The 14,588-nt window shown below is 36.9% G+C and overlaps 1 long non-coding RNA gene across 1 annotated transcript in view; it reads right to left on the reverse strand.

The window, feature by feature from the left end:
- Positions 1-9,833: 9,833 nt before the first annotated feature.
- LOC144247727 (uncharacterized) overlaps positions 9,834-14,588 on the reverse strand; it is a 40,155-nt gene continuing 35,400 nt past the window's right edge. Inside the window, exon 3 of the long non-coding RNA XR_013341286.1 lies at positions 9,834-10,034. This is a non-coding gene — a long non-coding RNA (uncharacterized LOC144247727). The remainder of the gene's footprint in view (positions 10,035-14,588) is intronic.

Below are 14,588 nucleotides of genomic sequence, written 5' to 3' on the forward strand. Positions count from 1 at the left end.
TTTAATTGCAATTAAAGAAATATTAGGGAAGATTATGTGAAATAATTAACTTTATAAAAACATTTAAAATATATAGTTCAAAAAGTACTAAATAATTATGCAAAATTAATTAGATAATCATATCTCTATGGTTGTGTTCTCTGGAAAGTTTTAAATAAATTTATAAAGCTTATTATTCTCTGTTCATAAAGCATAAGGAAAGATTCAGCATGGATCTTTTGCTGATTAATAATGTTGTGTGCTTGGCAATTTCAGAGAGTTCACTGACACTGCATAGGTTTGATGACAATGGTTTGATACTCAGAAATATCAGCTAGAGATGAAACCAAATCAGAGCAAACCCAAGGAGGGAGCTTTGTGCACTACCCTTGAAATGAGAAGATAATTGCTTTCTTGAAGTATTTAGGGATGTTGATTTTCCAGACTCAGTACAAAAAGCCTTATTTTGCTCCTCTTTTGAGCTGCCATGTAATGTGGGTTCACCACTGCAGTCTCTAAAATGCTGAGCATATTCAAGCATTTATGAAACAAATATATTAATAACTGTGAAGCTCTTAACCTCTAGACTGCAGTTTCTTTGTTTCATTTAATTATTCCTCAAAGAGGTACTTACTGTTCCCAAGTCTCTGTAACTTGCCAATTTCCAATGAAACAGTACTACAGAGAAAATATTCAAAACTCGCTTGATATTATTTTGTAATACTCTAAGAGATGGTTCCAGCACTTTCCTTGTCATACACAACTGCAATTATTAACTGTTTAATAAAAAGTGCAGAATACTGCAGATTAATAGGTTTGCTTCCTAAAAGCCAGCAACATGATGATAAGGCTGAAGTAGCATTACAAGAAATGTTTTGAGCACCTCAGGGCTGATCACAAGTAAAATATGTTGTTAAGGGCATTATTCAAATGACTCTTAAACTTTGACAGGCTTGGGAGGGTTGTGAGTGGGTGTAGGAGGTGTGCATGTAACAATTGCACATTAAAACAAACATGAATTCATCAAACTGAATGAAATTAGGGGACCTCTGTGGTTTGGAGGGTTATCCTGGCTTCATTCCTAAGTAAATCTTTCAAAATTTTGTATGTTGTGAAGTTCTGAAAAAATCAGTCAGCAATATAATCTTGTCAGTATTTAATAACTGGGTAAGTATCCTGGGATTTTATTAACACTTGCTATGCTGCAGTCCACACCTGCACAGCTTGAGCTGTTCTTTCCTTCAATTGCTCTTTTTCATGGTGGTGCTAAAAGCATTAAGAAGGTTTTGCTGTTCTCTCCATGTACCTATTGTATGGAAGAAAAAGTAAAGGCATGGGAACTAGGGGAGAGATTGTCTGCATGAAGCACATAAGAAAGAAAGAGAAGAAACAGAGAAAAAATATTCAGGACATAATACAAAAATTACATATAATTAGTGAAATCAGGAATCCTGGGCACATTACAGAAGAGCATGGTGAAATCCATGATAAATACTTCAACCATTTTAAGAGGAATAATCCAAGCTGATGTTAATTTATCATTTTCAGAAATTCATAACATCCAAACTTAAGTAGAGTAATGGATGGAAATTCAGCCATTCAAAAATAAGAAATACAACAAAATGTGAAAAGGTGTCATGTGCACAAGTGTTATGTTGAGGTCCTTGAGACCTAAGTGTCATTGCATCTCCTGCCCACCCAGAGCAATTTCCTGGGCTGGTGGGAGCTCTCCCACACACACCTGTGATGGCTCCAGAGCACTGCAGACACCGACAGCAGGGTGAGGATTTCTCCTTTCTTTTGGCTCTGGTAAAAGCATCTGGCTGTTTTTACTTCTCCACCCAAAAACTTCTCTTCCCTAGCATCTCCTAAATTTGTTGTCACAGTTAGCTCTGTCCTGGGACTTCACAACACCAGGGAGGGAAAAAACATTTCTTTATATGAATTAGTTTCTTCTCTATTTCACTGCTTACATTCTGATGACAAGCTGTACAAATCACCTGTGGACCCTTTGTTATATTTATCACAGGAATATTTAGGCTCAAGACCTTCCTCATGCCACCACTGACACCAGAGCCATGTAAGCTGAATGATGACAACAATTGAGAGTTTGTATGTGAAGAACAACCAGGGGGGTGAGGCTGTTGCATGCTGGAGGTAGAGGTGTGCTGGAGTTAATTTGGTTATTTTCCTAATAATGGTAGTTTTCTACTCATTCAGTTTTATGGGACAAAATAAGCCCTTACTTTGAGCTGAAGGCTGAACTACAAGGAAAGGGAGGCTTGAGATAGGATTTGGTGTCTTATTTATTTTGTTTTCTTAGGTAACAGAGGAAAGTGCTTTTCTGGTGGAAGCAAAGGCCTCAATTAATATTTAAAGATGGTTATCAGGGCTTCTATTTCTACACTCACTGGGGAGATCAGAATTGCTCTGTCCTGAATAGTGTAATAATGGTTTATGTCCCAGAGACCTCTCACATTCACAAAAAGCCATGGAAGCTTGCCCAGCTGCTCTCATTGAGGGACCCTGTGAGGTTCTGATGTGTTTTTTTTTGCTTTACCAGGCATGAAGACTTCCTGCAGGAGGTGGCATTCTCTCCCCAGAGGATGACACACCTGGGGCATGTTGGCAGGCCTGGCTTGGAGTCAAAGCTCTCTCTGTGCTGTCCCTCCAAAAAGCTGAGACCACGAAGGAGTTCTCCTCTCGCAGCAGCCCTTGGGGCAGACAGGCCAGGGAGATGCAGCGGAATTAAGCGGCACCACGGAGGCTGGAGCCCAGCCTGGCTTCCCTCTCTGCCACCAAAGTCTGGCAGGAGCAGGAGAGGCTGAGCAGTGTGGGCATGAGGGGCAAACTCTGCACGTCCTTGCAGGATGCTGGTGAGATTGGTGCCCTTCTGGGAGCTTCTGCCTGGAACCTGGTGTTGATTTCATTGGACAGGCTGAAGCACTCTCACCAAAGTATCTTAAAATTGCAGTTTGTAGGTTGCTGGAAAAGTACCATATGAAGTCCTAAACAATTAAGCTGCAGGCATTTTGGCTTGGAACACAAAATTAGGTAGTCACCTTTTGATCTTCATTTTAAGGTCCCTACAAAGGGCTAATAATGCACCACCTCATCTGGGTGCTGTGAAAATTAATCCATTCCATTTGTGAAGTATCCAAATACTCTGACACTGAGCATAGCAGAACAGGCATTGAGAAAATTGAGAAATCTCTGTTCTAAGGAGGGTTTGGATAGCACAAATTAAGTAAGATGGCTAAGGTCACATACTGAATAAAATAAAAGAAATTATTCTATGTACATGAACTGAATGAGGGATAGACAACTGGGGGGGAAATACCATTATGTAATGAAGGTCTGAATTGTAATGCACACACCCAGAAGGTCAACCGAAAGTTAGATGTAACCTTTAGTCTTCCCTTCTGAAGCTTTTAAATCCTTGTCTTTGCAGCTTTAGTGCTTGGAAATGCATTTCAAACATGCTTTGTTTTCATTCTTTTCCATGAGCCAGGTTACCTGGTTGAACTGCACCTTCCAAGGTGCAATGTGGTCTTTATTCCTCTCAAAAGAATCATAGCAGGTCAGTGGAGAAAAAAGGGAAGTAATCAGTCTCAAAGTAATACATGTCTAGTTGTCAATATAATGATTTTACCCAACCCAAAATATTTCCTATGTGAGTATTTATATTCAAAATCATATTAAAAACAGAAACATAGTAAAATATAGAAAACTGGATATAATAGATAATTTTTTACTATTTTTCTTTATTTTATTGTTATTTTACTATTTTATTTTTGTGTGTGTGTGTCTCGCCCTCCCTATGAAAACAGACATATCAGCTGAGCTTAGAAAGCAAAGGCTATGCAAATTTTAAGTCATCACCTTTGCCAGTATATAGGATCATATAATTTAGGCTGATGCTTAAAATAAAGTTAGACCTGAGGATATATTCTTAGAACAGTAGAATTCAATTTTATCACTTAAAAACTATATCTAGAATAATATTTTTGTTAAATTCCTTTTTTTCTTTGTTTACAGTGGATTTTATATGTATTACCATATAACAAGGAGAGGTTTCTGCATTCAAGTACAACCCCCAAAAAGCCAGATTACCCTATTACTGCAGAAGCATAAATCCTAAGTTACCAGAAATTTTATGAAAATGGCTGAATCAAAAGGGAAGTATTCCATCAGTTCATCCATCCCCAGAGAAAAACCAGTAGTAGTTTGATATGAAATAGAGAATTTATGCAATACAGAAATGTTAGAAATATTCTAAACACGGGAAAAATGTCAGTGGGAACTTTACCCTATTAGGCACTGATGAATGCATTCCTCCCTCAAGATTTTTCTTCCATGTGAGTTCCCTTCACCAATGTTCTCATTTAAAGCTGAACACACTGAACACACATCCTTTAAAATGCTGTTCTCTTCCACTGGTCTAGCAATTACTTTTTTTCTGGTTGATCCTATTTGGATTTAAGATTCTAGGAGCTTATAGATGTCTAAAATAAACGTTTTGTACTTTGGAAAATTTTGTGGCCAGTTTTGGTGGCAACTTTTAAAGTAGTTTAATCAAATGTGTTAAATACTTATGGAAAATGTCAACTCTTCCTTTATGATTTTCTTTGCTAGATAACACAAGCTACAATAAAATTTCCTCTCTCAATAGTACATGGGGTTTAATGAGGTTGCAGCTATCCCTTTTAATAATATGAGCAGACTGTAAAGTCTGTCTGAAAAGATTAGTACAATGGTGACATATTGTACATCAGAAGTGACATCCTGAGATCAAAGGCAGTGAAACTGAAGCTATTCAGACAGAAAGAATTTTCTCTCATACTAACAAAAAAGTTCTGGGTATTCATGGCTCTTTATGTTTTGTTACTTAACTTCAGGAGGCCTTTTGAAAGTATTTGGCATCACATCTGAAAAATGGTATTAACAGATGGTATCCTTATTTTTCAAAATAATAATTAAACAAAGCAAAGTAAGAGTTGATAATTATTGAGGTTTTTTTAAGTTAATAGGAAAAAAAGAAATAAAACCAAAAAATACCCCCCCCCCGCCACTGTCTTATCTTCAAATCCCATTTATTAAGGGATTAGAACATTCATTTTTTAATGAATGTTAGACAGCACATACATGCCACCAGTGTCATCACAAAGGGCTCAGAGCCTTAGAAAATTAGATACAATTTTTGCAGACCACCTTTAAGACAGGGCTTCAAATTTGTGATGTTCAATAAACCTCTTTATCTTAAATCTTAGTATGAGTTCATAAGACATGAAAACTTTTCCTTTTAAAAAGCTGAGACCTCAGCTGACATATGCATTACATTCTATAAATAGACACTTCTCTCCATGTACAGCAAGTGAAAAATATTATAAAGAAGTGCTTATAAAAATATGGGTCAAAAATGAAAATTTCAGGGTAATACTATAGAAATTGGAAACTTGAAAACAGTTTGTATCATTATTTTGAGGTCAACTGCTGTGAAACTGAAATAACCTTAATCAAAATTATGTTGACAGCATTTCAAAAAGTTTCTGCCATCTTTTTAATGCAGTTATTTTAATAAAGTTGGTCTTAATATTTTTATTCATTCAGAGGCAGGAATTGGCAGAAGATATTTTATTGGCTGGGCCTATAAAATGGAGTATAGAAGACAGTTCATGAGAGATATTAAACCTAATTTTGGGAACTGCTGAAAGAAATTTTACTTCTTGTTTAATTATCAATTAAAACATAAGAAACTCCCAGAAGAACTGTGTATTTTCTTGGATCCTGGTATTTTTGGAAATGCAGTAATTTTATTGGTTCAAACTTCCCTCAGGATTTTGAGCAGATGCTGCAATTTAATCTCAAGGAAATTTTAAGAAAAATGTCTCTTGATTTTCCAAGGGAAGACCAAATGTTGCCTTCAGGTTCAGGAAAGTAAAATTCAGCCCCCAGCCCACAGACTGAGTTCAGGAAAGCCATCTCTGAGGAACATTTGAAATGTTTGCAATACCCATTCTGGCAGAACTTTATTTAAAGCTGGTGAGTGCAGATCAGGTAGAAAGACATGAAAGCCATCCAATGTCCAGTATTTGGTCTCACAACCAAGCATTGTTACCAAAGCCTTCAAAGAGAAAATCTGGAATGAGGAATTGGAAACATAGGCCTGTACTAGCATTCAGGAATGTATTTAATTTTCTTTTTCCTGATGCCCAATTATAAGTTTTTATATCTCCATTTTCTGTTTGTGAATGAAACTAGATTATAGTTGTTTTATCTGATTTGTTTACAATTCAGTAGGAGGGATTTGGAGATTAGATTTATCTCCCAGAGAAAGTTATTACAGAGGAATGAATCAGTTTGAAACAGAAATAATAAACAAGGATATGTATTCATCTCAGCAATACTGACCTTGCAGAAAATTATTTTTCTCTTTATATTTTTCTTTCTGGGCAATTCCAGAGAAAATGTTACTAAACAATACACATTTTTTTACTGAACTACATTTTTAAGTATAAACATTTGGAGATAATTAAACAGTTTGAGCATTTGTATTGGGACTCAATCCAGTCTTGTAGTGTTAAAGCTGGTTAGTCTTCACCTAGCAGCACATTTTTAGGATGGGGTCCTAAAATCATAGCCAAAATCTTGCAACACATTGATGCATGCTTTTGGAAATTAGAATCTTCCAGAAAAATGAGCAGGAACTGGCAACTCTTCTCATTGTGGTAGTCTGCAAGTACTAAGACTGAGCCCGTAATTTTCTGAAAATCTTTGTTCTTTTGTCCATTAGCAATAGATTTTGGGGCTTTTGGGATTGTTTCCATTTAAAACTTTCCTTTCCACCATTCTTTGGAGAACTTTTTTTAAACTTATGTTCTGCCATATTTTTCTTGATTCCAAAAAAAATAAAAATTAACTGTGAGAGAGATATGGATAGTCTTTAGAAATAAGACAGTCAAACCCAGCCATATTGTTATGATATCCATACATGGCTCATAAGACTCAAGGAAGTAAGTAGTCCTTTCTGTGTGCACAGAATTTTTACCAAGACACCACACATCTACTTTGGTGTAGCAGCCCTACCAGCTCAAACTCGTAAGCAATGTTGAAATCCATGAAAAGTGTCCCATGTTCCCACAGCAGCATGGAAGCAATTGATTCTTTCTACCCAGTTACTCACCCTGCACTGGAGAAAACAACGTGCTCCCAAATTACTAATTGGTGTTTCTTGAATCAGTTTCTCCCCTGCCACTGATAAAGTATCAACGAGAAGCTCTTCCAGGATGATGTTTACTGACTGTCCAAAAGCACCAGACATTTATACGAGGACAGCTCCCTTCAGGAGGTTTTTCAGTCTTAACAGTGTCTGCAAAAGTCATTCTCTCCTGTGTGCTCTATACTTGAGTTGTGAGGAAGCCTTTTTCTCCCAAGCATGGTTTTACCTGTAGCACTATACCTGAGAGCACCATCCTTTTCTTCTGCATGGCCCCTTGGAAAACTGAATCCTGATTTTCCTTTCAAGAGGTGCATTGTCTCTTTTTGTATATTCTGGCTACTTTTTGTTCCATCACTTAACCTGTGTAAGGAGATGTGTTATATGGACATTCCTTACATTAGTTTGGCTTAAGAAAATATGATATATCACAGGAATATCACATTTGTGCTGCCAAGAGCTAATAAAGACCATCCTGGAAGATCTTTCAGTTCAGCTTCTGAGACAGGCCAGCCGTGCTGCAGTAGCAGGTTGCTAATACAAATTCTTAGGGGAGAGTAGAGAAATACCATGGGTCATTCCAGACATGCTGCAATTCTTTGGAGCTCCAGTTGTGAATATTATTTTAAACTTCTAGCATGAGGGGATCCATAGACTGTATGAGGTATGTTGTACCTGATTAATTTATGAAATAAGTGGTATAAGAGTAAATTTACATGCCAAATAAAATATCAATTGAAATAGATCTTACTGTGCTTGCTAGTTTGGGAACACAGTGTATAACAGTCTTGGCTAACACATAGTTCTAGTTGCTGTTTCTGCCCTTTAATAAACTCTTTTGAGGTTGGTATGATTTCAGTTTTCCATTTCCTTACAATTTAGTGGACACAAAAAGTGCTTAAGCAAACTGGATGACAAATATTATGATAAAAATATTAATAATTTTGCCTGTCAGCAAGAAATAAATGTGCACCTTAAACTAGTATTTACTAATGTGTACACAGTTAATCAAAGTGTATTAAAATCAAAAGGGAAAACTAAACCTAAAACTAGTGTGGGAAAAAAAAAAACAAAACTAAAAGGCAGAGTTTTGATACTGCCTTCCTTTTTCCTGTTATTTGTTTTTTATCTTTCAGTTTCTTCTTACATACTTTGGGTAGAGATGAAGAAGAGTTAAACAGACAGGAATTATTGGTCTCATTTGTTTATCTTCCATGGAGTAACTTCTAATTGCAAATCTTGTGCAGATACAGGTTACTGAGGATGATTCTGGAGAAGGAATCTGCCCTCTTCTTGTTAATTACCTGCAAAATAGCTAGCAGAAATTAATTTGCTTCATAAAACCATTGGAACAAAAGCTAACACCAGGACTCCATACTATTCCAACACGTTGTCTCAGACAGCAGCAAACAGCAAATATGTACAGAAGGGTGTTAAAATGGGACAGTTAGTCTTTGGTGAGTATTCTCCCAGAATCCAGTGATTTGCATTTAAAGTGTTTCCTAAAGCAGTGGTAATATCTTTGTGTCTAACCCTCTTTGAACTTTCCTTCCATTAGTTCCAATTTCTATTCTATATTCATTTTTAGCATCCAGCATCCTCTAGAAATGTCTAATCATCTGTGAATTGTGTGAAAAAGGTATTTAGTAATTTAATTTCACGTCCTAACTAATCTTTGTATTGAGAGTATCAGTAAACTTTCATTATTCATCTTCATGACATCCATACTCCTTCCCTGGAGTACCATTTAAAAGTTTGTATCATATTATCTCACTGCCAGCCTTCTGCACAAAAGATTTAAGTGAAACATCACACACTATTAGCAGCTCAGTTAGCAGCTCAGCTCTTTCACTTGGAAATTCATCTAAGATCTTTTGGGAATATTGCCAGATCTGGTAGTTACTGTTCTTCCTGTCTCTTTAGTCCATAAACTTCTACAAAAATCTTGACTACAGACAGATTTTCCTGAAACATTACTTATGATCAAGGTTCTGCCATGGTGAGCTCCCTATACTCACTCATTCACTGTTACACAGGTGGAATGAATCCATTTGGGGCTTTTTCTAAGGTTTATCTTTTTTTAAAATGTTGATGCATCCTCATCCTCTATTTGCTATGCTGATGTTCCATCAGGTTTGCTGCTTCTGATGTGTGTGGAAAAGACTTTAGTAATTTGGAAGTTCATCTCCTGTCCTGTTCTACTTCTTCATATGTATTATATGGAGTTTTATGATTTTTTTTTTTTGTTATTATCTTTTCAGCTTTTGAATGTTCTTGCATCTATTAACCTTTCCTACCCTTTCTGTCCAGCCATGCTGGATTTCTTTTTCTCTTTCTAAAATGGAATGGCCTGAATTCCCATATGGTGTCTTTGAAGAGCCTTTGCTGTTCACCAGGGCTCTACCCTTTGGCTATCCCTTTAACTGAGCTTCCTCCCCTGTATGTAATTCTTGTTTTTGAAAATAAGAAGTGTGGCATTCTTGTTTATGTACTTGCTACCAAATTTGAAAGTTACACTAATATTTAGGCCTTACACAGAGACAACGTGTGTTCTTTAACCCGGAGGTTCAGGGGCATCACACTCCAAAGAAAGTGACAGACTGCTGAAGATCATCCTATAGACCTTTCCATACTTTAGCATTCCATGAACATTTATTTATTTGATTGCATCATTCCATTATCAACTATTTCTTCAACTTTGTATTACCTCTATGAATTTGATTTTTCCCTTATGCATCATTTCTGCTGTGTCACATCTGCATCTTTCTTCCTTCTGCATTAACATAATCAATGCACTCAGCCCTTGGCAGAATGGCAAATCCTTCATATTTCAGAGTATCTACAAGAGAATAGAAAAACATACCATTAATTTTCAGAAACACATAATTCAGAAATAACTGAAAGGCTCTTAATTTCAAATTCAGCTAGGTAAGTGACCTCTATGAACAATATATTCAAAATAAAGTCGTACTGAAGTTGCTGTGGCTACTGCAGTCAAAATCATAGCCACTGGCTATTCTAAAATCCATATATTGACCAAACACTGCACTCCCAAGTTATCATCATGGCTTGATGAAGGATAGTTGGAAAATGACCATAAGAAGGTGTTGAGGAAAAAAAAGTGAAATTGCTACCAATGTTATCTAGTGTCCAGCCAGTACAAGGCAGACAGGCAGCAGTGGAGAAATCAAACACAGTTTGAGATAATCAAACACAACAAAAATTGAGAACATGAAGCCTGTAGTTCATCAACACTCTACAGCCAAAACACAAACCAGCAGCACAGAGAGATGACTAGCAGTGAAGGGACAGAATTTACAAAGACACAGGGTGAGAGTTTGGGGCTGTTTCAGTAATACAGAAGGAGTATCAAGTATCATTAACATGGAAGCTTAGTACTGCCTGAAAGCTGGTATCAGCATTTGACCTGACAGCCTTTCATGTCTTCCTGTGCCACTGTGGCCTGAAATACTCAGTGAGCAGATGCAGTTAGTTCAAGCATAATGTAATTTGAAGCTCATTTACCATAGAGCAGTCCATGCAATCAAAGCTCTGATGAAAGCTGTTTTTAAAATAAAAAGCATCAACATTAAAGGTTTGTTACCAATTGGCACATGCAAATGCATTAAGGAAAAGCAGGGGAAATTGGAATGACTAGCAAGGGAAAGCGTGAATTTTGTGTGCTCTTGCTATGCTCTATTTGGACAGAATGTCAACATTTCAATCTTGCCTAAAAAGAAAAAGAGTAAACCTTAAAATCACTGTAGACAATTGCTCATAATAATCTTCTAGGACATTCTGAGCCTGTTCCTTTGTTTTGTGTTCTTGTCTTTTTTTTAACTGCTTTGTGCCTTGTGTCATTGCTAACAAGTGTGGAAGGAATATATAAATACAACCAAATTTGGAAAATTAGCACATTATATCCACTCCAGTCATTTTTCTCCAATGTAAATCACTGCACAAGGCACAAGATAATCAAGACTGAGCACCATTGTTCTTTCTATAGCCTGACCTTAATATTAAATCCTATGACTGGTGAGTCAGTTTCTGTCTGGTATTTTGACATTTGCCTCTCACTAATCATTCTGCACAATTCCATTAAAAATAGTATATATTAAAGCAGAGAAATTACTTCTAGAATCAGTTTCTAGGTTCGCAGTCCAAAACAGCATTGCAACAGGGGAAAAGTTCTACTGGCATTTCAATGGTTGAGACTGAGCTAATTAATTGCTGGAATATTTAGTGCATATCATTCCTCAGTACACACTATATGATGCCCCACACTATAGCTGGATACTATAGGATATAGGATACTTTAAAAAGGAAAGGTCTGTGCCATCATTTCTCTGGTGGTCAGAAGCCCAGCCAGCTATGTGCTCACCTTGAAAAGAGCAGCATGATTTATGGAAATTTTAGATTTGAGTAGAATTTACATGGTTTCGCAGCCAAATGCTTGATTTTGTTCCCGGCTGAAGCCAATGGAATTATTGCCATTGATCTCAAGGTGAACAGGGCTGGACCCAAAATTAAAGATTAAGACAATACCCAAGTTTCTCTTGAGGGTTCCTTGATTCCAGTTTGAACTTTCTCAATATCTAGTGCAGCTGCACAAACCCAAGAACTCCCAACACCTCCTTAGGACCAGAGCTAATTACATTCCCAGGGTTGAGTTAGCACTTGTTAAAAGAATAATTGAGGAAATATGGGGCAAGATCTCATCCATGGACACCCATTTTCCAGCAAAATGCAAGCATATAGGGTCTACAAGCACTTTATTTCATCTGTTTAGAGACAAAGTTGTAAATACCTATATTCTGTGTAATACCACAGCAATAAATGCACTTTTCCAGAAAGTGGGAAAGGCATCCAGGGTTATGTAAGCCTGGGAGGTCCAAGCACACAACTCCTGCCTGTCCCATCCACCAGGCTCTGGGCTCAGTGACATCCCCCCTGTGTCCCCCTGAAGCCAGGCCACTCTGCCACCATGGGTCTGGCTCTCATTTTCTATCCAACCCTTTCCAACAACTTTCAAACCAGGTAGCCCATCTCAATCCAAGACACAGTACCACAGATGCAATCTAGAGAAGGACAGAGCACACCTCTGCTCCTAATACTGTATTTTCCAGAGAGCACCTGCTCCCCTGAATGCCCGTCTGTCTTCACCCACTAATGCTGGCAGCCCATAGCACCACTGCCCTGCCTTTCCCTGCCTCTCTGGTGTTTTCTATTTAACTTGGGACCTGAAGTGGGGGGTACTGATTCTGTCTATGGAACATTCCCGTGGATTACAAGGGCTTGTTTTGTCAATATGTATTTCTTTTACCCTCCTGCTATGTAGGAAAATTCTTCATACAAGCCTCAGTAATCCTTTCCTGATCAGAGTGTCATTCAGATCACGTTACACTGGACAATTAGGCTTCACTTACAGTGCTGTTACTTTGCTACATGATGATTTTTTCTTTTAATGGAGACAGTAATTTTAGAGTGTTTAGAAGTTCAATTACATCAATGATGACATTTTTCCTTTCCTATCTCCTGGGTAGGCTTGGCATAAGCAACAGAAACCAAGCCTCATATTGATAACTACACTGAAATCTCATCTCTCCTCTTTCTAAAATTGTTGCTTTATTTATATCCATTAGGCTCAAAGTTTTTGACAGAATGATGTTCTTAATTTCAGGGGCATTTCAGTCTTCTTCTTGAAGTGGCAAAAAAAACCCACCACAGTGTAAACAATGTTCTATCTTAAAGATACAAAAACTTGACAATCAAAACAATTTCGAACTGCAACTTGCTCTGACTGAAAATTCACTATACGTTTACTTGGCTCTACTCCAAGATTTAAAATAGTGAAAAACTAGCACCTAATCTTTTGACTACATAAAAGCAATTTTCCCCTTTCTCCCTTTACCAAGACTAGTGATGGCTGGGATTCTTCATCTCTTTTTTTCAATCATGCTTTAGTACAAATCTAAATGTTTTATTTTTCCCTATTTCTGGAGAAGTGGCCAGTACACGTTTCCTGATACAAATACTCCCAGATTACCAAAAAATGAGGATCCAGATGCAGTTTTAGCAAATTTGCCTAAAATCTGCTCTGCTCCAAGAAAAGGTTCCATTGGACAAAAAAACTTCAGAAAGTAGAGTGTAGTAGAGACTTTTGTTTCCTCTCTAGCGAAAATTTATGCTTGTTTTGAAAAGGCCCAAATAGAAATATTTATCCAAAAGCTAAATATTTGTATTTCTGGCAAAAATAGTTTGACTTTTGATGAAAAATAGAATTTTCCACAAAGGTGTGTACTCTGTATAGAAAACTACTTTTTTCTGTCTAAAAATAAAAAAAAAAATCCAGCTATTGATTTTCTGTAGAACAGTGATTTTTCAGAAAATTTGGAGAAGGACTATATATGACAAAGTAGGATAGGGACTTGGGAAAGACGTAGAGAAAATCACAGTCTATTGTTTGTGCACAGAGCCACAGAAAAATCCTTTCAACTGGCTGATCATGTTCTATCTTGGCAAAAAAAATTCTTTGTCTTTGCTGTTAAAATATTTGTCCAGAACAGGCATCTGGATATGAATCTGCACATTTACTCTCACCTAGCTTAATCCACCCTTTTTTCTGCCAAATTTCCTTTAGTCTACATAGTTCCTTTTCTGATGACATATTTAATATCAATTTACATTTTCACCAGCAATTGCACCAAACATTCTCTTAAGTGCTTAGGTCTTCATTAATATATCATTTATCTGCTGAATTCATCTTTCTTGACTACAGATTGCTAAATTTACATGCAGTGCTTTGGATAAGACCCGACCAGACCTCTGTGTGTTACCTGACCTCATTCATTGCTTTTTAACTCTACAAATCTCTGTCTCATGTGTCCTGAGATCACACTTATTTTTCACAGCCATGTCACATTAATACTCATATTTGCCACACACTGACTGCATACACAGGACTTCCTGCTATTGCCCTTTAGCTTATGGTAGTAATATTTATTTCTTGGTTTTAGCATGACATTACATCTTGCTTTATTAAATTTCCAGCTACTTTTTAGGACTTCATTTTCAGGTGATCCAGTTCTGGATAGTGCTTACTACTGGCAGCACCTTGAATCAGCAGCAAATTTTATTTTGTTAAAAATGAAAATAATTACTGAAAGGAATAAAACAGGACCCTGGCCTGATCTCTGAGGAACTTTACTGCTATTTCCCTTTTTTCTCCTATTTATACATCAGCATTATTAGTCAGGCTTATTTAATCACTTTTTAACCAAATTGATATTTCATTAAGTTAAGCTCCATCAATTCAACTAGCAATTTCTATGGCAGCATATCAAACACATTACTGACAGCTATCCAGAACAAATCTAATGACTTCTCTTCATAT

Source organism: Lonchura striata, chromosome 1 (assembly GCF_046129695.1).
Source record: "Lonchura striata isolate bLonStr1 chromosome 1, bLonStr1.mat, whole genome shotgun sequence".
Taxonomy (NCBI): Eukaryota; Metazoa; Chordata; class Aves; order Passeriformes; family Estrildidae; genus Lonchura; species Lonchura striata.